This window comes from Chiloscyllium plagiosum, unplaced genomic scaffold (assembly GCF_037043375.1).
Source record: "Chiloscyllium plagiosum isolate Xiang-an unplaced genomic scaffold, Cpla_swu_hap1 HiC_scaffold_5, whole genome shotgun sequence".
Classification (NCBI taxonomy): domain Eukaryota; kingdom Metazoa; phylum Chordata; class Chondrichthyes; order Orectolobiformes; family Hemiscylliidae; genus Chiloscyllium; species Chiloscyllium plagiosum.
Genome location: NW_028270143.1, coordinates 125,859,019 through 125,886,987, shown reverse-complemented (window position 1 = coordinate 125,886,987; position 27,969 = coordinate 125,859,019). Strand labels below are relative to the sequence as shown.

The 27,969-nt window shown below is 58.2% G+C and overlaps 1 protein-coding gene across 3 annotated transcripts in view; it reads left to right on the top strand.

Annotated features, from left to right (window-relative positions):
- Positions 1–27,969, top strand: part of naprt (nicotinate phosphoribosyltransferase) — a 78,425-nt gene that overhangs the window by 18,201 nt on the left and 32,255 nt on the right. The gene's annotated exons all lie outside the window — the stretch shown is intronic.

The window sequence follows — 27,969 nt, the reverse complement described above, 5'->3', positions numbered from 1 at the left end:
AGTGCCGAGGCAGTGACACACTGTTGCAGGGTCAGTGCTGATGGTGTTCCGCACTGTTGGAGGGTTAGCGCTGAGGGAGTGCCACTCTGTTGGAGGGTTAGCGCTGAGGGAGTGCCACACTGTCAGTGGGTGAGTGCTGAGGGAGTGCCGCACTGTTGGAGGGTCAGTGCTGAGGGAGCGCCACACTGTCGGAGGGTCAGTGCTAAAGGTGTGCCACATTGTCAGCGGGTAAGTACTGCAGGAGTGCCGCACTATTGGAGGGTCAGTGCTAAGGGTGTGCAGCACTGTCGGAGGGTCAGTATAGAGGGAGTGCGGCTCTTTTTGTGGATCAGTGCTGAGGAAGTGCCACACTGTCGGTGGATAAGTACTGAGGGAGTGCCGCACTGTCGGTGGATCAGTACTTAGGGAGTGCTGCACTGTTGGAGGGTCAGTGCCGAGGCAGTGACACACTGTTGCTGGGTCAGTACTGAGGGAGTGTCGCACTATCGGAGGGTCAGTACTGAAGGAGTGCTGCACTGTCAGTGGGTGAGTGCTGTGGGAGTGCCGCACTGTTGGAGCATCAGTGCTGAGGGAGTGCCACACTGTCAGCAGGTGTGTGCTGAGGGAGTGCCACACTGTTGGAGGGTCAGTGCTGAGGGTATTCCGCACTGATGGTGGGTTAGCGCTGAGGGAGTGCCACACTGTCAATGGGTGAGTGCTAAGGGAGTGCTGCACTGTTGGAGGGTCAGTGCTAAGGGTGTGCCACATTGTCAGAGGGTCAGTACTGACGGTGTGCCGCACTGTCAGAGTGTCAGTGCTGAGGGAGTGCCGCACTGTAGGTGGGTCAGTACTGAGGGAGTACCGTACATTCGGAGACTCAGTGCTGAGGGAGTGCCGCACTGTCGGAGGGTCAGGAAAAAGGGAGTGCGGCTTTTTTTGGGGGTCAGTACTGAGGGAATGCAGCACTTTTGGAGGGTCAATGCTGAGGAAGTACCACACTGTCGGTGGGTCAGTATAGAGGGAGTGCCGCTCAGTTTGGGGGTCAGTGCTGAGGGTGCGAGGCACTTTCGGAGGGTCAGTGCTAAGGGTGTGCCACATTGTCAGAGGGTCAGTACTAAGGGAGTGCCGCACTGTCAAAGAGTCAGTGCTGAGGGACTGCCACACTGTCGGTGGATCAGTACTGAGGGAGTGCCGCACTTTCAGAGTATCAGTGCTGAGGGAGTGCCACACTGTCGGTGGATCAGTACTGAGGGAGTGCCGCACTTTCAGAGTGTCAGTGCTGAGGGAGTGCCACACTATAGGTGGGTCAGTACTGAAGGAGTGCCGCTGTGTTTTGGAGTTGGTACTGAGGGAGTGCCGCACCTTTGGAGGGTCAGTGCTGATGGAGTGCCACTCTGTCGGAGGGTCAGTATAGAGTGAGTGGCGCTCCGTTTGGGGGTCAGTGCTGAGAGAGTGCCGCACTGTCGGAGGGTCAATATCGAGGGAGTGCCACACTGTCGCAGGGTCAGTGCTGAGGGAGTGAGTTCTGTGAGAGTGCCGCACTGGTGAAGAGTCAGTGCAGAGAGAGTGCTGCACCGTTCGGAGGGTCAGTACTGAAGGAGTGCTGCACTGTCAGTGGGTGAGTGCTGAGGAAGTGCCACACTGTTGGAGGGTCAGTGCTGAGGGAGGGCCGCACTGTCAGTGGGTGAGTGCTGAGGAAGTGCCACACTGTTGGAGGGTCAGTGCTGAATGAGTGCCACACTGTTGGAGGGTCAGTGCTGAGGGAGTGCCACACTGTCGTATGGTCAGTGCTGAGGGTGTGCCACACTGTCGGAGGGTCAGTGCTGAGGCAGTGCCGCATTATCGGAGGGTCAGTGCTGAGGGAGTGCCGCACTATCAGAGGGTCAGTACTGAGGGAATGCTGCACTGTTGGAGGGTCAGTGTTAAGGGTGTGCCACATTGTCAGTGGATCAATACTGAGGGAGTGCCACACTGTTGGAGGGTCAGTGCTGAGGGAGTGCCACACTGTCGTATGGTCAGTGCTGAGGGAGTGCCACACTCTCGGTGGATCAGTACTGAGGGAGTGCCACACTGTTGGAGAGTCAGTGCTGAGAAAGTGCCGCACTGTAGGTGGGTCAGTACTAAGGGAGTGCCACACTGTCGTATGGTCAGTGCTGAGAGAGTGCCACACTGTCAGAGGGCCAGTACTGAGGGAGTGACGCACTGTTGGAGGGTCAGTGCTAAGGGTGTGCCACATTGTCAGAGGGTCAGTACTGAGGGAGTGCGCACTGTCAAAGAGTCAGTGCTGAGGGACTGCCACACTGTCGGTGGATCAGTACTGAGGGAGTGCCGCACTTTCAGAGTGTCAGTGCTGAGGGAGTGCCACACTGTAGGTGGGTCAGTACTGAAGGAGTGCCGCTGTGTTTTGGAGTTGGTACTGAGGGAGTGCCGCACCTTTGGAGGGTCAGTGCTGATGGAGTGCCACTCTGTCGGAGGGTCAGTATAGAGTGAGTGGCGCTCCGTTTGGGGGTCAGTGCTGAGAGAGTGCCGCACTGTCGGAGGGTCAATATCGAGGGAGTGCCACACTGTCGCAGGGTCAGTGCTGAGGGAGTGAGTTCTGTGAGAGTGCCGCACTGGTGAAGAGTCAGTGCAGAGAGAGTGCTGCACCGTTCGGAGGGTCAGTACTGAAGGAGTGCTGCACTGTCAGTGGGTGAGTGCTGAGGAAGTGCCACACTGTTGGAGGGTCAGTGCTGAGGGAGTGCCGCACTGTCAGTGGGTGAGTGCTGAGGAAGTGCCACACTGTTGGAGGGTCAGTGCTGAATGAGTGCCACACTGTTGGAGGGTCAGTGCTGAGGGAGTGCCACACTGTCGTATGGTCAGTGCTGAGGGTGTGCCACACTGTCGGAGGGTCAGTGCTGAGGCAGTGCCGCATTATCGGAGGGTCAGTGCTGAGGGAGTGCCGCACTATCAGAGGGTCAGTACTGAGGGAATGCTGCACTGTTGGAGGGTCAGTGCCGAGGCAGTGACACACTGTTGCAGGGTCAGTGCTGAGGGTGTTCCGCACTGTTGGAGGGTTAGCGCTGAGGGAGTGCCACACTGTCAGTGGGTGAGTGCTGAGGGAGTGCCGCACTGTTGGAGGGTCAGTACTGAGGGAGTGCCACACTGTCATATGGTCAGTACTAAAGGTGTGCCACATTTGTCAGCGGGTCAGTACTGAGGGAGTGCCACACTGTCAAAGGGTCAGTGTCGGAAGGTCAGTGCTAAGGGTGTGCCTCATTTTCAGAGGGTCAGTACTGAGTAAGTGCCGCACTGTCAAAGGGTCAGTGCTGAGGGAGTGCCACACTGTCGGTGGATCAGTACTGAGGGAGTGCCGCACTTTCAGAGTGTCAGTGCTGAGGGAGTGCCGTACTGTAGGTGGGTCAGTACCGAGGGAGTGCCGCTCTGTTTTGGGGTCGGTACTGAGGGAGTGCCACACTGTCGTATGGTCAGTGCTGAGGGTGTGCCACACTGTCGGAGGGTCAGTGCTGTGAGAATGCTGCATTATCGGAGGGTCAGTGCTGAGGGAGTGCCGCACTATCAGAGGGACAGTGCTGAGAGAGTGCCGCACTATCGGAGGGTCAGTACTGAGGGAATGCTGCACTGTTGGAGGGTCAGTGCCGAGGCAGTGACACACTGTTGCAGGGTCAGTGCTGATGGTGTTCCGCACTGTTGGAGGGTTAGCGCTGAGGGAGTGCCACTCTGTTGGAGGGTTAGCGCTGAGGGAGTGCCACACTGTCAGTGGGTGAGTGCTGAGGGAGTGCCACACTGTTGGAGGGTCAGTGTTGAGGGAGTGCCACACTGTCGGAGGGTCAGTGCTAAAGGTGTGCCACATTGTCAGTGGGTCAGTACTGCGGGAGTGCCGCACTATTGGAGGGTCAGTGCTAAGGGTGTGCTGCACTGTCGGAGGGTCAGTATAGAGGGAGTGCGGCTCTTTTTGGGGATCAGTGCTGAGGAAGTGCCACACTGGCGGTGGATCAGTACTGAAGGAGTGCCGCACTGTAGGTGGGTCAGTACTGAGGGAATGCCGCTCTGTTTTGGGGTTGGTACTGTGGGAGTGCCGCACCTTTGGAGGGTCAGTGCTGAGGGAGTGCCGCACTGTCGGAGGGTCAGTATAGAGTGAGTGGCGCTCCGTTTTGGGGTCAGTGCTGAGAGAGTGCCGCACTGTCGGAGAGTCAATATCGAGGGAGTGCCACACTGTTGGATGGTCAGTGCTGAGGGTGTTCCGCACTGATGGAGGGTTAGCGCTGAGGAATGCCACACTGTCAATGGGTGAGTGCTGAAGGGGTGCTGCACTGTCGGAGGGTCAGTGCTGAGGGAGTGCAGCACTTTCAGAGGGTCAGTGCTGAGGGAGTGCCGCACTTTCAGAGGGTCAGTGCTGAGGGAATGCCGCACTGTCGGAGCATCAGTGTTAAGGGAGTGCCACATTGTCAGAGGGTCAGTACTGAGGTAGTCAGTGCTGTGAGAGTGCCGCACAATGGAGGGTCAGTGCTGAAGGAGTGCTGCTCTATCGGAGGGTCAGTGCTGAGGGAGTGCCGCCCTGTTGGAGGGTTAGTGCTAAGGGTGTGCCACATTGTCAGAAGGTCAATACTGAGAGAGTGCCGCACTATCGGAGGGTCAGTGCTGAGGGAGTGCTGCACTCTCAGAGGGTCAGTACTGAGGGAATGCTGCACTGTGAAGGGTCAGTGCGCAGGCAGTGACGCACTGTTGCTGGGTCAGTACTGAGGGAGTGCCGCACTATCGGAGCATCAGTACTGAGGGAGTGCCGCACAGTTGGAGGGTTAGTGCTAAGGGTGTGCCACATTGTCAGAGGGTCAGTGCTGAGTGAGTGCCGCACTGTCGTATGGTCAGTGCAGATGTTGTGCCACACTGTCGTATGGTCAGTGCTGAGGGAGTGCCGCATTATCGGAGGGTCAGTGCTGAGGGAGTGCCGCACTATCAGAGGGACAGTGCTGAGGGAGTGCCGCACTATCGGAGGGTCAGTGCTAAGGGTGTGCTGCACTGTCGGAGGGTCAGTATAGAGGGAGTGCGGCTCTTTTTGGGGGTCAGTACTGAGGGAGTGCCGCACTGTCGGAGGGTCAGTGCTGAGGAATTGCCACACTGTCGGAGGGTCAGTATAGAGGGAGTGCCGCTCCGTTTGGGAGTCCGTGCTGAGGGAGTGCTGTACTGCCGGAGGGTCAGTGCTAAGGGTGTGCCACGTTGTCAGAGGATCAGTACTGAGGGAGTGCCGCACTGTCAAAGGGTCACTGCTGAGGGAGGGCCACACTGTCGGTAGGTCAGTACTGAGGTAGTGCCGCACTGTCAGAGGGTCAGTACTGAGGGAGTGCCGCACTGTTGGAGAGTTAGTGCTAAGGGTGTACCACATTGTCAGAGGGTCAGTACTGAGGGAGTGCCGCACTGTCTGAGTGTCAGTGCTGAGGGAGTGCCGCACTGTAGGTGGGTCAGTACTGAGGGAGTGCCGCACTGTAGGTGGGTCAGTACTGAGGGAGTGCCGCACTGTCGGAGGGTCAGGATAGAGGAGTGCGGCTTTTTTTGGGGGGTCAGTATTGAGGGAGTGCTGCACTTTTTGAGGGTCAGTGCTGCGGAAGTACCACACTGTCGGTGGGTCAGTATAGAGGGAGTGCCGCTCTGTTTGGAGGTCGGTACTGAGGGTGTGCCGCACTGTTGGAGGTTCAGTGCTGAGGGAGTGCCACACTGTCGGTGGATCAGTACTGAGGGAATGCTGCACTGTTGGAGGGTCAGTGCCGAGGCAGTGACACACTGTTGCAGGGTCAGTGCTGATGGTGTTCCGCACTGTTGGAGGGTTAGCGCTGAGGGAGTGCCACTCTGTTGGAGGGTTAGCGCTGAGGGAGTGCCACACTGTCAGTGGGTGAGTGCTGAGGGAGTGCCGCACTGTTGGAGGGTCAGTGTTGAGGGAGTGCCACACTGTCGGAGGGTCAGTGCTAAAGGTGTGCCACATTGTCAGTGGGTCAGTACTGCGGGAGTGCCGCACTATTGGAGGGTCAGTGCTAAGGGTGTGCTGCACTGTCGGAGGGTCAGTATAGAGGGAGTGCGGCTCTTTTTGGGGATCAGTGCTGAGGAAGTGCCACACTGGCGGTGGATCAGTACTGAAGGAGTGCCGCACTGTAGGTGGGTCAGTACTGAGGGAATGCCGCTCTGTTTTGGGGTTGGTACTGTGGGAGTGCCGCACCTTTGGAGGGTCAGTGCTGAGGGAGTGCCACACTGTCGGAGGGTCAGTATAGAGTGAGTGGCGCTCCGTTTTGGGGTCAGTGCTGAGAGAGTGCCGCACTGTCGGAGAGTCAATATCGAGGGAGTGCCACACTGTTGGATGGTCAGTGCTGAGGGTGTTCCGCACTGATGGAGGGTTAGCGCTGAGGAATGCCACACTGTCAATGGGTGAGTGCTGAAGGGGTGCTGCACTGTCGGAGGGTCAGTGCTGAGGGAGTGCAGCACTTTCAGAGGGTCAGTGCTGAGGGAGTGCCGCACTTTCAGAGGGTCAGTGCTGAGGGAATGCCGCACTGTCGGAGCATCAGTGTTAAGGGAGTGCCACATTGTCAGAGGGTCAGTACTGAGGTAGTCAGTGCTGTGAGAGTGCCGCACAATGGAGGGTCAGTGCTGAAGGAGTGCTGCTCTATCGGAGGGTCAGTGCTGAGGGAGTGCCGCCCTGTTGGAGGGTTAGTGCTAAGGGTGTGCCACATTGTCAGAAGGTCAATACTGAGAGAGTGCCGCACTATCGGAGGGTCAGTGCTGAGGGAGTGCTGCACTCTCAGAGGGTCAGTACTGAGGGAATGCTGCACTGTGAAGGGTCAGTGCGCAGGCAGTGATGCACTGTTGCTGGGTCAGTACTGAGGGAATGCCGCACTGGTGGAGAGTCAGTGCGAGGGACTGCTCCACTCTTCGGAAGGTCAGTATTAAGGGTATGCCACATTGTCAGAGGGTCAGTGCTGAGGGAGTGCCACACTGTTGGTAGGTCAGTACTGAGGGAGTGCCGCACTGTTGGAGGGTCAGTACTGAGGGAGTGTCGCAATGTTGGAGGGTTAGTGCTAAGGGTGTGCCATATTGTCAGAGGGTCAGTGCTGAGTGAGTGCCGCACTGTTGGAGGGTCAGTGCTGAGGGAGCGCCACACTGTCGTATGGTCAGTGCTGAGGGTGTGCCACACTGTCGGAGGGTCAGTGCTGTGAGAATGCCGCACTAACAGAGGGACAGTGCTGAGGGAGTGCTGCACTATCGGAGGGTCAGTACTGAGGGAATACTGCACTGTTGGAGGGTCAGTGCCAAAGCAGTGACACACTGTTGCAGGGTCAGTACTGAGGGAGTGCCGCACTATCGGAGCATCAGTACTGAGGGAGTGCCGCACAGTTGGAGGGTTAGTGCTAAGGGTGTGCCACATTGTCAGAGGGTCAGTGCTGAGTGAGTGCCGCACTGTCGTATGGTCAGTGCAGATGTTGTGCCACACTGTCGTATGGTCAGTGCTGAGGGAGTGCCGCATTATCGGAGGGTCAGTGCTGAGGGAGTGCCGCACTATCAGAGGGACAGTGCTGAGGGAGTGCCGCACTATCGGAGGGTCAGTGCTAAGGGTGTGCTGCACTGTCGGAGGGTCAGTATAGAGGGAGTGCGGCTCTTTTTGGGGGTCAGTACTGAGGGAGTGCCGCACTGTCGGAGGGTCAGTGCTGAGGAATTGCCACACTGTCGGAGGGTCAGTATAGAGGGAGTGCCGCTCCGTTTGGGAGTCCGTGCTGAGGGAGTGCTGTACTGCCGGAGGGTCAGTGCTAAGGGTGTGCCACGTTGTCAGAGGATCAGTACTGAGGGAGTGCCGCACTGTCAAAGGGTCACTGCTGAGGGAGGGCCACACTGTCGGTAGGTCAGTACTGAGGTAGTGCCGCACTGTCAGAGGGTCAGTACTGAGGGAGTGCCGCACTGTTGGAGAGTTAGTGCTAAGGGTGTACCACATTGTCAGAGGGTCAGTACTGAGGGAGTGCCGCACTGTCTGAGTGTCAGTGCTGAGGGAGTGCCGCACTGTAGGTGGGTCAGTACTGAGGGAGTGCCGCACTGTAGGTGGGTCAGTACTGAGGGAGTGCCGCACTGTCGGAGGGTCAGGATAGAGGAGTGCGGCTTTTTTTGGGGGGTCAGTATTGAGGGAGTGCTGCACTTTTTGAGGGTCAGTGCTGCGGAAGTACCACACTGTCGGTGGGTCAGTATAGAGGGAGTGCCGCTCTGTTTGGAGGTCGGTACTGAGGGTGTGCCGCACTGTTGGAGGTTCAGTGCTGAGGGAGTGCCACACTGTCGGTGGATCAGTACTGAGGGAGTGCCGCACTTTCAGAGTGTCAGTGCTGTGGGAGTGCCGTACTGTAGGTGGGTCAGTACCGAGGGAGTGCCGCTCTGTCGTATGGTCAGTGCTGAGGGTGTGCCACACTGTCGGAGGGTCAGTGCTGTGAGAATGCTGCATTATCGGAGGGTCAATGCTGAGGGAGTGCCGTACTATCAGAGGGACAGTGCTGAGGGAGTGCCACACTATCGGAGGTTCAGTACTGAGGGAATGCTGCACTGTTGGAGGGTCAGTGCCGAGGCAGTGACACACTGTTGCAGGTCAGTGCTGATGGTGTTCCGCACTGTTGGAGGGTTAGCGCTGAGGGAGTGCCGCACTATCGGAGGGTCAGTGCTGAGGGAGTGCCGCACTCTCAGAGGGTCACTACTGAGGGAAAGCTGCACTATGAAGGGTCAGTGCGCAGGCAGTGACGCACTGTTGCTGGGTCAGTACTGAGGGAATGCCGCACTGGTGGAGAGTCAGTGCTAGGGAGTGCTGAACTCTTCCAAAGGTCAGTATTAAGGGTATGCCACATTGTCAGAGGGTCAGTGCTGAGGGAGTGCCACACTGTTGGTAGGTCAGTACTGAGGGAGTGCCGCACTGTTGGAGGGTCAGTGCTGAGGGAGCGCCACACTGTCGTATGGTCAGTGCTGAGGGTGTGCCACACTGTCGGAGGGTCAGTGCTGAGGGAGTGCTGCATTATCAGAGGGACAGTGCTGAGGGAGTGCCGCACTATCGGAGGGTCAGTACTGAGGTAATGCTGCACTGTCGGAGGGTCAGTGCCGAGGCAGTGACACACTGTTGCAGGGTCAGTGCTGAGGGAGTGCCGCACTGTTGGAGGGTCAGTGCTGAGTGAGTGCCGCACTGTTGGAGGGTCAGTGCTGAGGGAGCGCCACACTGTCGTATGGTCAGTGCTGAGGGTGTGCCACACTGTCGGAGGGTCAGTGCTGAGGGAGTGCTGCATTATCGGAGGGTCAGTGCTGAGGGAGTGCCGCACTATCAGAGGGACAGTGCTGAGGGAGTGCCGCACTATCGGAGGGTCAGTGCTAAGGGTGTGCTGCACTGTCGGAGGGTCAGTATAGAGGGAGTGTGGCTCTTTTTGGCGGTCAGTACTGAGGGAGTGCCGCACTGTCGGAGGGTCAGTGCTGAGGAATTGCCACACTGTCGGTGGGTCAGTATAGAGGGAGTGCCGCTCTGTTTGGGGGTCCGTGCTGAGGGAGTGCTGTACTGCCGGAGGGTCAGTGCTAAGGGTGTGCCACATTGTCAGAGGGTCAGTACTGAGGGAGTGCCGCACTGTCAAAGGGTCACTGCTGAGGGAGGGCCACACTGTCGGTAGGTCAGTACTGAGGTAGTGCCGCACTGTCAGAGGGTCAGTACTGAGGGAGTGCTGCATTATCGGAGGGTCAGTGCTGAGGGAGCGCCACACTGTCGTATGGTCAGTGCTGAGGGTGTGCCACACTGTCGGAGGGTCAGTGCTGAGGGAGTGCTGCATTATCGGAGGGTCAGTGCTGAGGGAGTGCCGCACTATCAGAGGGACAGTGCTGAGGGAGTGCCGCACTATCGGAGGGTCAGTACTGAGGGAATGCTGCACTGTTGGAGGGTCAGTGCCGAGGCAGTGACACACTGTTGCAGGGTCAGTGCTGAGGGAGTGCCGCACTGTAGGTGGGTCAGTACTGAGGGAGTGCCGCACTGTAGGTGGGTCAGTACTGAGGGAGTGCCGCACTGTCGGAGGGTCAGGATAGAGGAGTGCGGCTTTTTTTGGGGGGTCAGTATTGAGGGAGTGCTGCACTTTTTGAGGGTCAGTGCTGCGGAAGTACCACACTGTCGGTGGGTCAGTATAGAGGGAGTGCCGCTCTGTTTGGGGGTCGGTACTGAGGGTGTGCCGCACTGTTGGAGGTTCAGTGCTGAGGGAGTGCCACACTGTCGGTGGATCAGTACTGAGGGAGTGCCGCACTTTCAGAGTGTCAGTGCTGTGGGAGTGCCGTACTGTAGGTGGGTCAGTACCGAGGGAGTGCCGCTCTGTTTTGGGGTCGGTACTTAGGGAGTGCCACACTGTCGTATGGTCAGTGCTGAGGGTGTGACACACTGTCGGAGGGTCAGTGCTGTGAGAATGCTGCATTATCGGAGGGTCAGTGCTGAGGGAGTGCCGCACTATCAGAGGGACAGTGCTGAGGGAGTGCCGCACTATCGGAGGGTCAGTACTGAGGGAATGCTGCACTGTTGGAGGGTCAGTGCCGAGGCAGTGACACACTGTTGCAGGGTCAGTGCTGATGGTGTTCCGCACTGTTGGAGGGTTAGCGCTGAGGGAGTGCCACTCTGTTGGAGGGTTAGTGCTGAGGGAGTGCCACACTGTCAGTGGGTGAGTGCTGAGGGAGTGCCGCACTGTTGGAGGGTCAGTGCTGAGGGAATGCCACACTGTCAGTGGGTTAGCGCTGAGGGAGTGCCGCACTGTTGGAGGGTCAGTGCTGAGGGAGTGCCACACTGTCGGAGGGTCAGTGCTGAGGGTGTGCCACACTGTCGGAGGGTCAGTGCTGTGAGAATGCTGCATTATCGGAGGGTCAGTGCTGAGGGAGTGCCGCACTATCAGGGGGACAGTGCTGAGGCAATGCCGCACTATCGGAGGGTCAGTACGGAGGGAATGCTGCACTGTTGGAGGGTCAGTGCCGAGGCAGTGACACACTGATGCAGGGTCAGTGCTGATGGTGTTCCGCACTGTTGGAGGGTTAGCGCTGAGGGAGTGCCACTCTGTTGGAGTGTTAGCGCTGAGGGAGTGCCACACTGTCAGTGGGTGAGTGCTGAGGGAGTGCCGCACTGTTGGAGGGTCAGTGCTGAGGGAGTGTCACACTGTCGGAGGGACAGTGCTAAAGGTGTGCCACATTGTCAGCGGGTCAGTACTGCGAGAGTGCCGCACTATTGGAGGGTCAGTGCTAAGGGTGTGCTACACTGTCGGAGGGTCAGTATAGAGGGAGTGCGGCTCTTTTTGTGGATCAGTGCTGAGGAAGTGCCACACTGTCGGTGGGTCAGTGCTGAGAGTGTGCCACACTGTCGGAGGGTCAGTGCTGTGAGAGTGCCGCATTATCGGAGGGTCAGTGCTGAGGGAGTGCCGCACTATCAGAGGGTCCGTGCTGAGGGAGTGCCGCACTATCAGAGGGACAGTGGTGAGGGAGTGCCGCACTATCGGAGGGTCAGTACTGAGGGAATGCTGCACTGTTGGAGGGTCAGTGCCGAAGCAGTGACACACTGTTGCAGGGTCAGTACTGAGGGAGTGCCGCACTATCGGAGGGTCAGTTCTGTGAGAGTGCCGCACTGGTGGAGAGTCAGTGCTGAGAGAGTGCCGCACTATCGGAGGGTCAGTGCTGAGGGAGTGCCGCACTCTCAGAGGGTCAGTACTGAGGGAATGCTGCACTGTGAAGGGTCAGTGCGCAGGCAGTGACGCAGTGTTGCTGGGTCAGGACTGAGGGAATGCCGCACTGGTGGAGAGTCAGTGCTAGGGAGTGCTGCACTCTTCGGAAGGTCAGTATTAAGGGTATGCCACATTGTCAGAGGGTCAGTGCTGAGGGAGTGCCACACTGTTGGTAGGTCAGTACTGAGGGAGTGCCGCACTGTTGGAGGGTCAGTACTGAGGGAGTGCCGTAATGTTGGAGGGTTAGTGCTAAGGGTGTGCCACATTGTCAGAGGGTGTGTGCTGAGTGAGTGCCGCACTGTTGGAGGGTCAGTGCTGAGGGAGCGCCACACTGTCGGAGGGTCAGTGCTGAGGGAGTGCTGCATTATCGGAAGGTCAGTGCTGAGGGAGTGCCGCACTATCAGAGGGACAGTGCTGAGGGAGTGCCGCACTATTGGAGGGTCAGTACTGAGGGAATGCTGCACTGTTGGAGGGTCAGTGCCGTGGCAGTGACACACTGTTGCAGGGTCAGTGCTGAGGGAGTGCCGCACTGTTGGAGGGTCAGTGCTGAGTGAGTGCCGCACTGTTGGAGGGTCAGTGCTGAGGGAGCGCCACACTGTCGTATCGTCAGTGCTGAGGGTGTGCCACACTGTCGGAGGGTCAGTGCTGAGGGAGTGCTGCATTATCGGAGGGTCAGTGCTGAGGGAATGCCGCACTATCAGAGGGACAGTGCTGAGGGAGTGCCGCACTATCGGAGGGTCAGTGCTGAGGAATTGCCACACTGTCGGTGGGTCAGTATAGAGGGAGTGCCGCTCTGTTTGGGGGTCCGTGCTGAGGGAGAGCTGTACTGCTGGAGGGTCAGTGCTAAGGGTGTGCTGCACTGTCGGAGGGTCAGTATAGAGGGAGTGTGGCTCTTTTTGGCGATCAGTACTGAGGGAGTGCCGCACTGTCGGATGGTCAGTGCTGAGGAATTGCCACACTGTCGGTGGGTCAGTATAGAGGGAGTGCCGCTCTGTTTGGGGGTCCGTGCTGAGGGAGTGCTGTACTGCCGGAGGGTCAGTGCTAAGGGTGTGCCACATTGTCAGAGGGTCAGTACTGAGGGAGTGCCGCACTGTCAAAGGGTCACTGCTGAGGAAGGGCCACACTGTCGGTAGGTCAGTACTGAGGTAGTGCCGCACTGTCAGAGGGTCAGTACCGAGGGAGTGCCGCACTGTTGGAGGGTTAGTGCTAAGGGTGTGCCACATTGTGAGAGGACAGTACTGAGGGAGTGCCGCACTGTAGGTGGGTCAGTACTGAGGGAGTGCCGCACTGTAGGTGGGTCAGTACTGAGGGAGTGCCGCACTATCAGAGGGACAGTGCTGAGGGAGAGCCGCACTATCAGAGGGACAGTGCTGAGGGAGAGCCGCACTATCGGAGGGTCAGTACTGAGGGAATACTGCACTGTTGGAGGGTCAGTGCTGAAGCAGTGACACACTGTTGCAGGGTCAGTACTGAGAGAGTGCCGCACTGTCGGAGGGTCAGTGCTGAGGGAGTGCAGCACTATCAGAGGGTCAGTACTGAGGGAATGCTGCACTGTGAAGGGTCAGTGCGCAGGCAGTGACGCACTGTTGCTGGGTCAGTACTGAGGGAATGCCGCACTGGTGGAGAGTCAGTGCTAGGGAGTGCTCCACTCTTCGGAAGGTCAGTATTAAGGGCATGCCACATTGTCAGAGCGTCAGTGCTGAGGGAGTGCCACACTGTTGGTTGGTCAGTACTGAGGGAGTGCCGCACTGTCAGAGGGTCAGTACCGAGGGAGTGCCGCACTGTTGGAGGGTTAGTGCTAAGGGTGTGCCACATTGTGAGAGGACAGTACTGAGGGAGTGCCGCACTGTAGGTGGGTCAGTACTGAGGGAGTGCCGCACTTTAGGTGGGTCAGTACTGAGGGAGTGCCGCACTGTCGGAGGGCCAGGATAGAGGAGTGCGGCTTTTTTTGGGGGGTCAGTACTGAGGGAATGCTGCACTGTTGGAGGGTCAGTGCCGAGGCAGTGACACACTGTTGCTGGGTCAGTACTGAGGGAGTGCCGCACTATCGGAGGGTCAGTACTGAAGGAGTGCTGCACTGTCAGTGGGTGAGTGCTGAGGGAGTGCCGCACTGTTGGAGCATCAGTGCTGAGGGAGTGCCACACTGTCAGCGGGTGTGTGCTGACGGAGTGACACACTGTTGGAGGGTCAGTGCTGAGGGAGTGCCATCCTGTCAGTGGGTGAGTGCTGAGGGACTGCCGCACTGTTGGAGGGTCAGTGCTGAGAGTGTGCCACACTGTCGGAGGGTTAGTGCTGTGAGAGTGCCGCATTATCGGAGGGACAGTGCTGAGGGAGTGCCGCACTATCAGAGGGACAGTGCTGAGGGAGAGTCGCACTATCAGAGGGACAGTGCTGAGGGAGAGCCGCACTATCGGTGGGTCAGTACTGAGGGAATACTGCACTGTTGGAGGGTCAGTGCCGAAGCAGTGACACACTGTTGCAGGGTCAGTACTGAGGGAGTGTCGCACTATCGGAGGGTCAGTTCTGTGAGAGTGCCGCACTGGTGGAGAGTCAGTGCTGAGAGAGTGCCGCACTGTCGGAGGGTCAGTGCTGAGGGAGTGCCGCACTATCAGAGGGTCAGTACTGAGGGAATGCTGCACTGTGAAGGGTTAGTGCGCAGGCAGTGACGCACTGTTGCTGGGTCAGTACTGAGGGAATGCCGCACTGGTGGAGAGTCAGTGCTAGGGAGTGCTCCACTCTTCGGAAGGTCAGTATTAAGGGCATGCCACATTGTCAGAGCGTCAGTGCTGAGGGAGTGCCACACTGTTGGTTGGTCAGTACTGAGGGAGTGCCGCACTGTTGGAGGGTCAGTACTGAGGGAGTGCCGCAATGTTGGAGGGTTAGTGCTAAGGGTGTGCCACATTGTCAGAGGGTCAGTGCTGAGTGAGTGCCGCACTGTTGGAGGGTCAGTGCTGAGGGAGCGCCACACTGTCAAAGGGTCACTGCTGAGGGTGTGCCACACTGTCGGAGGGTCAGTGCTGTGAGAATGCTGCATTATCGGAGGGTCAGTACTGAGGGAGTGTCGCACTATCGGAGGGTCAGTTCTGTGAGAGTGCCGCACTGGTGGAGAGTCAGTGCTGAGAGAGTGCCGCACTGTCGGAGGGTCAGTGCTGAGGGAGTGCCGCACTATCAGAGGGTCAGTACTGAGGGAATGCTGCACTGTGAAGGGTTAGTGCGCAGGCAGTGACGCACTGTTGCTGGGTCAGTACTGAGGGAATGCCGCACTGGTGGAGAGTCAGTGCTAGGGAGTGCTGCACTCTTCGGAAGGTCAGTATTAAGGGCATGCCACATTGTCAGAGGGTCAGTGCTGAGGGAGTGCCACACTGTTGGTTGGTCAGTACTGAGGGAGTGCCGCACTGTTGGAGGGTCAGTACTGAGGGAGTGCCGCAATGTTGGAGGGTTAGTGCTAAGGGTATGCCACATTGTCAGAGGGTCAGTGCTGAGTGAGTGCCGCACTGTTGGAGGGTCAGTGCTGAGGGAGCGCCACACTGTCAAAGGGTCACTGCTGAGGGTGTGCCACACTGTCGGAGGGTCAGTGCTGTGAGAATGCTGCATTATCGGAGGGTCAGTGCTGAGGGAGTGCCGCACTATCAGGGGGACAGTGCTGAGGGAATGCAGCACTATCGGAGGGTCAGTACGGAGGGAATGCTGCACTGTTGGAGGGTCAGTGCCGAGGCAGTGACACACTGTTGCAGGGTCAGTGCTGATGGTGTTCCGCACTGTTGGAGGGATAGCGCTGAGGGAGTGCCACACTGTCGGAGGGTCAGTGCTAATGGTTTGCCACATTGTCAGCGGGTCAGTACTGCGGGAGTGCCGCACCATTGGAGGGTCAGTGCTAAGGGTGTGCTGCACTGTCGGAGGGTCAGTATAGAGGGAGTGCAGCTCTTTTTGGGGATCAGTGCTGAGGAAGTCCCACACTGTCGGTGGATCAGTACTTAGGGAATGCTGCACTGTTGGAGGGTCAGTGCCGAGGCAGTGACACACTGTTGCTGGGTCAGTACTGAGGGAGAGCCGCACTATCGGAGGGTCAGTACTGAAGGAGTGCTGCACTGTCAGTGGGTGAGTGCTGAGGGAGTGTCGCACTGTTGGAGCATCAGTGCTGAGGGAGTGCCACACTGTCAGCGGATGTGTGCTGAGGGAGTGCCACACTGTTGGAGGGTCAGTGCTGAGGGAGTGCCATCCTGTCAGTGGGTGAGTGCTGAGGGACTGCCGCACTGTTGGAGGGTCAGTGCTGAGAGTGTGCCACACTGTCGGAGGGTCAGTGCTGTGAAAGTGCCGCATTATCAGAGGGTCAGTGCTGAGGGAGTGCCGCACTATCGGAGGGTCAGTACTGAGGGAATGCTGCACTGTTGGAGGGTCAGTGCCGAAGCAGTGACACACTGTTGCAGGGTCAGTACTGAGGGAGTGCCGCACTATCGGAGGGTCAGTTCTGTGAGAGTGCCGCACTGGTGAAGAGTCAGTGCTGAGAGAGTGCCGCACTATCGGAGCGTCAGTGCTGAGGGAGTGCTGCACTCTCAGAGGGTCAGTACTGAGGGAATGCTGCACTGTGAGGGGTCAGTGCGCAGGCAGTGACGCACTGTTGCTGGGTCAGTACTGAGGGAATGCCGCACTGGTGGAGAGTCAGTGCTAGGGAGTGCTGAACTCTTCCAAAGGTCAGTATTAAGGGTATGCCACATTGTCAGAGGGTCAGTGCTGAGGGAGTGCCACACTGTTGGTAGGTCAGTACTGAGAGAGTGCCGCACTGTTGGAGGGTCAGTACTGAGGGAGTGCCGCAATGTTGGAGGGTTAGTGCTAAGGGTGTGCCACATTGTCAGAGGGTCAGTGCTGAGTGAGTGCCGCACTGTTGGAGGGTCAGTCCTGAGGGAGCGCCACACTGTCGTATGGTCAGTGCTGAGGGTGTGCCACACTGTCGGAGGTTCAGTGCTGAGGGAGTGCCGCATTATCGGAGGGTCAGTGCTGAGGGAGTGCCGCACTATCAGAGGGACAGTGCTGAGGGAGTGCTGCACTATCGGAGGGTCAGTACGGAGGGAATGCTGCACTGTTGGAGGGTCAGTGCCGAGGCAGTGACACACTGTTGCAGGGTCAGTGCTGAGGGAGTGCCGCACTGTTGGAGAATCAGTGCTGAGGGAGTGCCACACAGTCGTACGGTCAGTACTAAAGGTGTGCCACATTGTCAGCGGGTCAGTGCTGAGGGAGTGCTGCACTATCGGAGGGTCAGTGCTAAGGGTGTGCTGCACTGTCGGAGGGTCAGTATAGAGGGAGTGCGGCTCTTTTTGGGGGTCAGTACTGAGGGAGTGCCGCACTGTCGGAGGGTCAGTGCTGAGGAATTGCCACACTGTCGGTGGGTCAGTATAGAGGGAGTGCCGCTCTGTTTGGGGGTCCGTGCTGAGGGAGTGCTGTTCTGTCGGAGGGTCAGTGCTAAGGGTGTGCCACATTGTCAGAGGGTCAGTACTGAGGGAGTGCCGCACTGTCAAAGGGTCACTGCTGAGGAAGGGCCACACTGTCGGTAGGTCAGTACTGAGGTAGTGCCGCACTGTCAGAGGGTCAGTACTGAGGGAGTGCCGCACTGTTGGAGGGTTAGTGCTAAGGGTGTGCCACATTGTCAGAGGGTCAGTACTGAGGGAGTGCCGCACTGTCAGAGTGTCAGTGCTGAGGGAGTGCCGCACTGTAGGTGGGTCAGTACTGAGGGAGTGCCGCACTGTAGGTGGGTCAGTACTGAGGGAGTGCCGCCTTGTCGGAGGGTCAGGATAGAGGAGTGCGGCTTTTTTTGGGGGTCAGTATTGAGGGAATGCTGCACTTTTGGAGGGTCAGTGCTGCGGAAGTACCACACTGTCGGTGGGTCAGTATAGAGGGAGTGCCGCTCAGTTTGGGGGTCAGTGCTGAGGGAGCGCTGCACTGTCGGAAGGTCAGTGCTAAGGGTGTGCTGCACTGTCGGAGGGTCAGTATAGAGGGAGTGCCGCTCTGTTTGGGGGTCGGTACTGAGGGTGTGCCGCACTGTTGGAGGTTCAGTGCTGAAGGAGTGCCACACTGTCGGTGGATCAGTACTGAGGGAGTGCCGCACTTTCAGAGTGTCAGTGCTGAGGGAGTGCCGCACTGTCAAAGGGTCACTGCTGAGGGAGGGCCACACTGTCGGTAGGTCAGTACTGAGGTAGTGCCGCACTGTCAGAGGGTCAGTACTGAGGGAGTGCCGCACATTCGGAGGATCAGTGCTGAGGGAGTGCCGCACTGTCAGAGGGTCAGTATGGAGGGAGTGCCGCTCTGTTTGGGGGTCAGTACTGAGGGAGCACTGCACTTTTGGAGGGTCAGTGCTGAGGGAGTGCCATACTGTTGGAGGGTCAGTGTGGGAGTGCCGCACTGTCAGTGGGTCAGTGCTGAGGGAGTGCCGCACTGTCAGAGGGTCAGTGCTAAGGGTGTGCCACATTGTCAGAGGGTCAGTACTGAGAGAGTGCCGCACTGTCAGAGTGTCAGTGCTGAGGGTGTGCTGCACTGTAGGTGGGTCAGTACTGAGAGAGTGCCGCACATTCGGAGGATCAGTGCTGAGGGAGTGCCGCACTGTGAAGGGTCAGTGCGCAGGCAGTGACGCACTGTTGCTGGGTCAGTACTGAGGGAATGCCGCACTGGTGGAGAGTCAGTGCTAGGGAGTGCTGAACTCTTCCAAAGGTCAGTATTAAGGGTATGCCACATTGTCAGAGGGTCAGTGCTGAGGGAGTGCCACACTGTTGGTAGGTCAGTACTGAGGGAGTGCCGCACTGTTGGAGGGTCAGTACTGAGGGAGTGCCGCAATGTTGGAGGGTTAGTGCTAAGGGTGTGCCACATTGTCAGAGGGTCAGTGCTGAGTGAGTGCCGCACTGTTGGAGGGTCAGTCCTGAGGGAGCGCCACACTGTCGTATGGTCAGTGCTGAGGGTGTGCCACACTGTCGGAGGTTCAGTGCTGAGGGAGTGCCGCATTATCGGAGGGTCAGTGCTGAGGGAGTGCCGCACTATCAGAGGGACAGTGCTGAGGGAGTGCTGCACTATCGGAGGGTCAGTACGGAGGGAATGCTGCACTGTTGGAGGGTCAGTGCCGAGGCAGTGACACACTGTTGCAGGGTCAGTGCTGAGGGAGTGCCGCACTGTTGGAGAATCAGTGCTGAGGGAGTGCCACACAGTCGTACGGTCAGTACTAAAGGTGTGCCACATTGTCAGCGGGTCAGTACTGAGGGAGTGCTGTACTATCGGAGGGTCAGTGCTAAGGGTGTGCTGCACTGTCGGAGGGTCAGTATAGAGGGAGTGCGGCTCTTTTTGGGGTTCAGTACTGAGGGAGCGCCGCACTGTCGGAGGGTCAGTGCTGAGGAATTGCCACACTGTCGGTGGGTCAGTATAGAGGGAGTGCCGCTCTGTTTGGGGGTCCGTGCTGAGGGAGTGCTGTTCTGTCGGAGGGTCAGTGCTAAGGGTGTGCCACATTGTCAGAGGGTCAGTACTGAGGGAGTGCCGCACTGTCAAAGGGTCACTGCTGAGGGAGGGCCACACTGTCGGTAGGTCAGTACTGAGGTAGTGCCGCACTGTCAGAGGGTCAGTACTGAGGGAGTGCCGCACTGTTGGAGGGTTAGTGCTAAGGGTGTGCCACATTGTCAGAGGGTCAGTACTGAGGGAGTGCCGCACTGTCAGAGTGTCAGTGCTGAGGGAGTGCCGCACTGTAGGTGGGTCAGTACTGAGGGAGTGCCGCACTGTAGGTGGGTCAGTACTGAGGGAGTGCCGCCTTGTCGGAGGGTCAGGATAGAGGAGTGCGGCTTTTTTTGGGGGTCAGTATTGAGGGAGTGCTGCACTTTTGGAGGGTCAGTGCTGCGGAAGTACCACACTGTCGGTGGGTCAGTATAGAGGGAGTGCCGCTCAGTTTGGGGGTCAGTGCTGAGGGAGCGCTGCACTGTCGGAAGGTCAGTGCTAAGGGTGTGCTGCACTGTCGGAGGGTCAGTATAGAGGGAGTGCCGCTCTGTTTGGGGGTCGGTACTGAGGGTGTGCCGCACTGTTGGAGGTTCAGTGCTGAAGGAGTGCCACACTGTCGGTGGATCAGTACTGAGGGAGTGCCGCACTTTCAGAGTGTCAGTGCTGAGGGAGTGCCGCACTGTCAAAGGGTCACTGCTGAGGGAGGGCCACACTGTCGGTAGGTCAGTACTGAGGTAGTTCCGCACTGTCAGAGGGTCAGTATTGAGGGAGTGCCGCACATTCGGAGGATCAGTGCTGAGGGAGTGCCGCACTGTCAGAGGGTCAGTATGGAGGGAGTGCCGCTCTGTTTGGGGGTCAGTACTGAGGGAGTACTGCACTTTTGGAGGGTCAGTGCTGAGGGAGTGCCATACTGTTGGAGGGTCAGTGTGGGAGTGCCGCACTGTCAGTGGGTCAGTGCTGAGGGAGTGCTGCACTGTCAGAGGGTCAGTGAGGGAGTGCCACACTGTTGGAGGGTCAGTGCTGAGGGAGTGCCACGTTGTCAGTGGATGAGTGCTGAGGGACTGCTGCACTGTCCAGTGGTCTGTGCTGAAGTCATGCGCACTATTGGAGGGTCAGCCACACTGTGGGAGTGCCACACTGTTAAAGACTTAGCGCTGAGGGAGTGCCGCACTGTCAGTGGGTGAGTGCTGAGGGAGCGCCGCACTGCCAGAGGATCACTACTGAGGGAATGCTGCTCTGTCAGAAAGTCAGTACTGAGGGAGTGCTGCACAGTCAGAGGGTCAGTGCTGAGGGTGTGCTGCACTGTCAGAGGGTCAGTGCTTGAGGGAGTGCTGCACTGTGAGAGGGTTAGTGATGAGGGTGTGTCGCACTGTCGGTGGGTTAGTGCTGAGGGAGTGCAGTACTGTTGGAGGGTCAGTACTGAGGGAGTGCGGCACTGTCAGGTGTTGAGTGCTGAGGGAGTGCCGCACTGCTGGACGGTCAGTACCGAGGAAGTGCTGCATTGTTGGAGGGTCGTGACTGAGGGAGTGCGGCACTGTCGTGGGGGGTGGGGTCAGTGTCGAGGAAGTGCCGCACTGTTTGAGTATCATGCTGAGGGAATGCCACACTGTCGGAGGGTCAATGCTGAGCGAGTGCCACACTGTCGGAGGGTCAATGCTGAGCGAGTGCCACACTGTTGGAGAGTCAGTGCTGAGGGAGTGCTGCACAGTCAGAGGGTCAGTACTGAGACAGTGCCGCACTGTCGGAGGGGCAATACTGAGGGAGTGCAGCATTGTTGGAGGCTTAATGCTGAGGGAGTGCTGCACTGTCACAGGGTCAGTGCTGAGGCCATGTCGCACTGTCGGAGGGTCATTTCTGAGGGAGTGCCACATTGTCAGAGAGTCAGTGCTGAGGAAGTGCCGCTCTGTTGGAATATCACTACTGAGGGGGTGCCGCACTGTCGGAGGGTCAGTATCAAGGGAATGCCACACTGTTGGAGGGTCAGTACTGAGGGAGGGCCGCACTGTTGGAGGATCAATGTTGAGGGAGTGCCATCCTGTCGGAGGGTCAGTATCGAGCGAGTGCTGAACTGTTGGAGGGTCAGTGCTGAGGGAGTGCCGCACTGTTGGAGGGTCAGTACTGAGGGAGTGCCGCAATGTTGGAGGGTTAGTGCTAAGGGTGTGCCACATTGTCAGAGGGTCAGTGCTGAGTGAGTGCCGCACTGTTGGAGGGTCAGTCCTGAGGGAGCGCCACACTGTCGTATGGTCAGTGCTGAGGGTGTGCCATACTGTCGGAGGTTCAGTGCTGAGGGAGTGCCGCATTATCGGAGGGTCAGTGCTGAGGGAGTGCCGCACTATCAGAGGGACAGTGCTGAGGGAGTGCTGCACTATCGGAGGGTCAGTACGGAGGGAATGCTGCACTGTTGGAGGGTCAGTGCCGAGGCAGTGACACACTGTTGCAGGGTCAGTGCTGAGGGAGTGCCGCACTGTTGGAGAATCAGTGCTGAGGGAGTGCCACACAGTCGTACGGTCAGTACTAAAGGTGTGCCACATTGTCAGCGGGTCAGTACTGAGGGAGTGCTGCACTATCGGAGGGTCAGTGCTAAGGGTGTGCTGCACTGTCGGAGGGTCAGTATAGAGGGAGTGCGGCTCTTTTTGGGGGTCAGTACTGAGGGAGTGCCGCACTGTCGGAGGGTCAGTGCTGAGGAATTGCCACACTGTCGGTGGGTCAGTATAGAGGGAGTGCCGCTCTGTTTGGGGGTCCGTGCTGAGGGAGTGCTGTTCTGTCGGAGGGTCAGTGCTAAGGGTGTGCCACATTGTCAGAGGGTCAGTACTGAGGGAGTGCCGCACTGTCAAAGGGTCACTGCTGAGGGAGGGCCACACTGTCGGTAGGTCAGTACTGAGGTAGTGCCGCACTGTCAGAGGGTCAGTACTGAGGGAGTGCCGCACTGTTGGAGGGTTAGTGCTAAGGGTGTGCCACATTGTCAGAGGGTCAGTACTGAGGGAGTGCCGCACTGTCAGAGTGTCAGTGCTGAGGGAGTGCCGCACTGTAGGTGGGTCAGTACTGAGGGAGTGCTGCACTGTAGGTGGGTCAGTACTGAGGGAGTGCCGCCTTGTCGGAGGGTCAGGATAGAGGAGTGCGGCTTTTTTTGGGGGTCAGTATTGAGGGAATGCTGCACTTTTGGAGGGTCAGTGCTGCGGAAGTACCACACTGTCGGTGGGTCAGTATAGAGGGAGTGCCGCTCAGTTTGGGGGTCAGTGCTGAGGGAGCGCTGCACTGTCGGAAGGTCAGTGCTAAGGGTGTGCTGCACTGTCGGAGGGTCAGTATAGAGGGAGTGCCGCTCTGTTTGGGGGTCGGTACTGAGGGTGTGCCGCACTGTTGGAGGTTCAGTGCTGAAGGAGTGCCACACTGTCGGTGGATCAGTACTGAGGGAGTGCCGCACTTTCAGAGTGTCAGTGCTGAGGGAGTGCCGCACTGTCAAAGGGTCACTGCTGAGGGAGGGCCACACTGTCGGTAGGTCAGTACTGAGGTAGTGCCGCACTGTCAGAGGGTCAGTACTGAGGGAGTGCCGCACATTCGGAGGATCAGTGCTGAGGGAGTGCCGCACTGTCAGAGGGTCAGTATGGAGGGAGTGCCGCTCTGTTTGGGGGTCAGTACTGAGGGAGCACTGCACTTTTGGAGGGTCAGTGCTGAGGGAGTGCCATACTGTTGGAGGGTCAGTGTGGGAGTGCCGCACTGTCAGTGGGTCAGTGCTGAGGGAGTGCCGCACTGTCAGTGGGTCAGTGCTAAGGGTGTGCCACATTGTCAGAGGGTCAGTACTGAGAGAGTGCCGCACTGTCAGAGTGTCAGTGCTGAGGGTGTGCCGCACTGTAGGTGGGTCAGTACTGAGAGAGTGCCGCACATTCGGAGGATCAGTGCTGAGGGAGTGCCGCACTGTGAAGGGTCAGTGCGCAGGCAGTGACGCACTGTTGCTCGGTCAGTACTGAGGGAATGCCGCACTGGTGGAGAGTCAGTGCTAGGGAGTGCTGCACTCTTCGGAAGGTCAGTATTAAGGGTATGCCACATTGTCAGAGGGTCAGTGCTGAGGGAGTGCCACACTGTTGGTAGGTCAGTACTGAGGGAGTGCCGCACTGTTGGAGGGTCAGTACTGAGGGAGTGCCGCAATGTTGGAGGGTTAGTGCTAAGGGTGTGCCACATTGTCAGAGGGTCAGTGCTGAGTGAGTGCCGCACTGTTGGAGGGTCAGTCCTGAGGGAGCGCCACACTGTCGTATGGTCAGTGCTGAGGGTGTGCCACACTGTCGGAGGTTCAGTGCTGAGGGAGTGCCGCATTATCGGAGGGTCAGTGCTGAGGGAGTGCCGCACTATCAGAGGGACAGTGCTGAGGGAGTGCTGCACTATCGGAGGGTCAGTACGGAGGGAATGCTGCACTGTTGGAGGGTCAGTGCCGAGGCAGTGACACACTGTTGCAGGGTCAGTGCTGAGGGAGTGCCGCACTGTTGGAGAATCAGTGCTGAGGGAGTGCCACACAGTCGTACGGTCAGTACTAAAGGTGTGCCACATTGTCAGCGGGTCAGTACTGAGGGAGTGCTGTACTATCGGAGGGTCAGTGCTAAGGGTGTGCTGCACTGTCGGAGGGTCAGTATAGAGGGAGTGCGGCTCTTTTTGGGGTTCAGTACTGAGGGAGCGCCGCACTGTCGGAGGGTCAGTGCTGAGGAATTGCCACACTGTCGGTGGGTCAGTATAGAGGGAGTGCCGCTCTGTTTGGGGGTCCGTGCTGAGGGAGTGCTGTTCTGTCGGAGGGTCAGTGCTAAGGGTGTGCCACATTGTCAGAGGGTCAGTACTGAGGGAGTGCCGCACTGTCAAAGGGTCACTGCTGAGGGAGGGCCACACTGTCGGTAGGTCAGTACTGAGGTAGTGCCGCACTGTCAGAGGGTCAGTACTGAGGGAGTGCCGCACTGTTGGAGGGTTAGTGCTAAGGGTGTGCCACATTGTCAGAGGGTCAGTACTGAGGGAGTGCCGCACTGTCAGAGTGTCAGTGCTGAGGGAGTGCCGCACTGTAGGTGGGTCAGTACTGAGGGAGTGCCGCACTGTAGGTGGGTCAGTACTGAGGGAGTGCCGCCTTGTCGGAGGGTCAGGATAGAGGAGTGCGGCTTTTTTTGGGGGTCAGTATTGAGGGAGTGCTGCACTTTTGGAGGGTCAGTGCTGCGGAAGTACCACACTGTCGGTGGGTCAGTATAGAGGGAGTGCCGCTCAGTTTGGGGGTCAGTGCTGAGGGAGCGCTGCACTGTCGGAAGGTCAGTGCTAAGGGTGTGCTGCACTGTCGGAGGGTCAGTATAGAGGGAGTGCCGCTCTGTTTGGGGGTCGGTACTGAGGGTGTGCCGCACTGTTGGAGGTTCAGTGCTGAAGGAGTGCCACACTGTCGGTGGATCAGTACTGAGGGAGTGCCGCACTTTCAGAGTGTCAGTGCTGAGGGAGTGCCGCACTGTCAAAGGGTCACTGCTGAGGGAGGGCCACACTGTCGGTAGGTCAGTACTGAGGTAGTTCCGCACTGTCAGAGGGTCAGTATTGAGGGAGTGCCGCACATTCGGAGGATCAGTGCTGAGGGAGTGCCGCACTGTCAGAGGGTCAGTATGGAGGGAGTGCCGCTCTGTTTGGGGGTCAGTACTGAGGGAGTACTGCACTTTTGGAGGGTCAGTGCTGAGGGAGTGCCATACTGTTGGAGGGTCAGTGTGGGAGTGCCGCACTGTCAGTGGGTCAGTGCTGAGGGAGTGCTGCACTGTCAGAGGGTCAGTGAGGGAGTGCCACACTGTTGGAGGGTCAGTGCTGAGGGAGTGCCACGTTGTCAGTGGATGAGTGCTGAGGGACTGCTGCACTGTCCAGTGGTCTGTGCTGAAGTCATGCGCACTATTGGAGGGTCAGCCACACTGTGGGAGTGCCACACTGTTAAAGACTTAGCGCTGAGGGAGTGCCGCACTGTCAGTGGGTGAGTGCTGAGGGAGCGCCGCACTGCCAGAGGATCACTACTGAGGGAATGCTGCTCTGTCAGAAAGTCAGTACTGAGGGAGTGCTGCACAGTCAGAGGGTCAGTGCTGAGGGTGTGCTGCACTGTCAGAGGGTCAGTGCTTGAGGGAGTGCTGCACTGTGAGAGGGTTAGTGATGAGGGTGTGTCGCACTGTCGGTGGGTTAGTGCTGAGGGAGTGCAGTACTGTTGGAGGGTCAGTACTGAGGGAGTGCGGCACTGTCAGGTGTTGAGTGCTGAGAGAGTGCCGCACTGCTGGACGGTCAGTACCGAGGAAGTGCTGCATTGTTGGAGGGTCGTGACTGAGGGAGTGCGGCACTGTCGTGGGGGGTGGGGTCAGTGTCGAGGAAGTGCCGCACTGTTTGAGTATCATGCTGAGGGAATGCCACACTGTCGGAGGGTCAATGCTGAGCGAGTGCCACACTGTCGGAGGGTCAATGCTGAGCGAGTGCCACACTGTTGGAGAGTCAGTGCTGAGGGAGTGCTGCACAGTCAGAGGGTCAGTACTGAGACAGTGCCGCACTGTCGGAGGGGCAATACTGAGGGAGTGCAGCATTGTTGGAGGCTTAATGCTGAGGGAGTGCTGCACTGTCACAGGGTCAGTGCTGAGGCCATGTCGCACTGTCGGAGGGTCATTTCTGAGGGAGTGCCACATTGTCAGAGAGTCAGTGCTGAGGAAGTGCCGCTCTGTTGGAATATCACTACTGAGGGGGTGCCGCACTGTCGGAGGGTCAGTATCAAGGGAATGCCACACTGTTGGAGGGTCAGTACTGAGGGAGGGCCGCACTGTTGGAGGATCAATGTTGAGGGAGTGCCATCCTGTCGGAGGGTCAGTATCGAGCGAGTGCTGAACTGTTGGAGGGTCAGTGCTGAGGGAGTGCCGCACTGTCGAAGGGTCAGTGCTGAGGGAGTGCAACACTGTTGGAGGGTCAGTGCTGAGGGAGTGCCACACTGTCAGAGGGTCAGTGCTGATGGGGGGGGCCACACTGTCGGAGGGTCAGTACTGAGGGGGTACCACACTGTCAGAGGGTCAGTACTGAGGGAGCTCCGCACTGTCGGAGGGTCAGTATCAAGGGAGTGCCACACTGATGGAGGATCAGTACTGAGGGAGTGCCGCACTGTCTGAGTGTCAGTGCTGAGGGAATGCCACACTGTGGGAGGTCAATACTGAGGGAGAGGCACACTGTCACAGGGTCAGTGCTGAGGGAGTGCCACACTGTTGGAGAGTCAGTGCTGAGGGAGTGCCACACTGTTGGAGGATCAGTGCTGATGGAGTGCCGCACTGTCGGAGGGTCAGTACTGAGGGAGAGGCACTTTGTCGCAGGGTCAGTGCTGAGGGAGTGCCGCACTGTCAGAGGGTCAGTACTGAGGGAGAGGCACACTGTCGCAGGGTCAGTGCTGAGGGAGTGCCGCACTGTCAGAGGGTCCGTATCGAGGGAGTGTCACACTGTCGCAGGGTCAATACTGAAGGAGTGCCACACTGTTGGAGGGTCAGTGCTGAGGGAGAGCTGCACTGTCGGAGGGTCAGTGCTGAGGGAGTGCCACACTGTCGGAGGTTCAGTATCGAGCGAGTGCCACACTGTTGGACGGTCAGTGCTGAGGGAGTGCCACACTGTTGGAGAGTCTTTGCTGAGGGAGTGCCACACTGTTGGAGGGTCTTTGCTGAGGGAGTGCCACACTGTTGGAGGGTCAGTGCTGAGGGAATGCCGCACTGTCAGAGGGTCAGTGCTGATGGGGGGGGCCACACTTTCAGAGGGTCAGAACTGAGGGGGTACCACACTGTCAGAGGGTCAGTACTGAGGGAGTGCCGCACTGTCGGAAGGTCAGTATCGAGGGAGTGCCGCTCTGTTTGGGGGTCAGTGCTGAGGGAGTGCCACACTGTTGGAGGGTCTTTGCTGAGGGAGTGCCACACTGTTGGAGGGTCAGTGCTGAGGGAGTGCCACACTGTCGGAGGGTCAGTGCTGAGGGAGTGCCACACTGTCAGAGGGTCAGTGCTGAGGGAGTGCCGCACTGTCAGAGGGTCAGTGCTGATGGTGGGGGGCCACACTGTCGGAGGGTCAGTACTGAGGGGGTACCACACTGTCAGAGGGTCAGTACTGAGGGAGTGCCGCACTGTCGGAGGGTCAGTATCGAGGGAGTGCTGCTCTGTTTGGGGGTCAGTGCTGAGGGAGTGCCGCACTGTCGGAGGGTCAGTATCAAGAGAGTGCCACACTGATGGAGGGTCAGTGCTGAGGGAGTGCCGCACTGTCGGAGGGTCAGTGCTGTGTGTCTCTGTATCCAGAGTAGTGAAATCTTACCTCTATTATATAGCTGCTTAGTTAGACTACATCTGGAAATCTCTGCACAGTTTCAGTCTCCTTTCGTCTGGAAAGATGTCTTTGACACAGAGGGAGTCAATGGAATTTCACCAGACTTGTTCCAGGTAATGGTGGCCCTGTGTGATGAAGAGAGTTTGGACAAGCTGGACATGTAATCTCTCTAGGTTACAGGGTTTTAGGGCGGCACAGTGGCACAGTGGTTAGCACTGCTGTCTCACAGCGCCAAAGTACCCGGGTTCAATTCCTGCCTCAGGGGACTCTCTGTGTGGAGTTTGCACATTCTCCCCGTGTCTGCGTGGGTTTCCTCCGGGTGCTCCGGTTTCCTCCCACAATCCAAAAGATGTGCAGCTTAGGGTGAATTGGCCATGCTAAATTGCCTGTCGTGTTAGGTGAAGGGGTAAATGTAGGGGAATGGGTTTGGGTGGGCTGCTCTTCGGAGGGTTGGTGTGGACTTGTTGGGCCAAAGGGCCTGTTTCCACACTGAGTAATC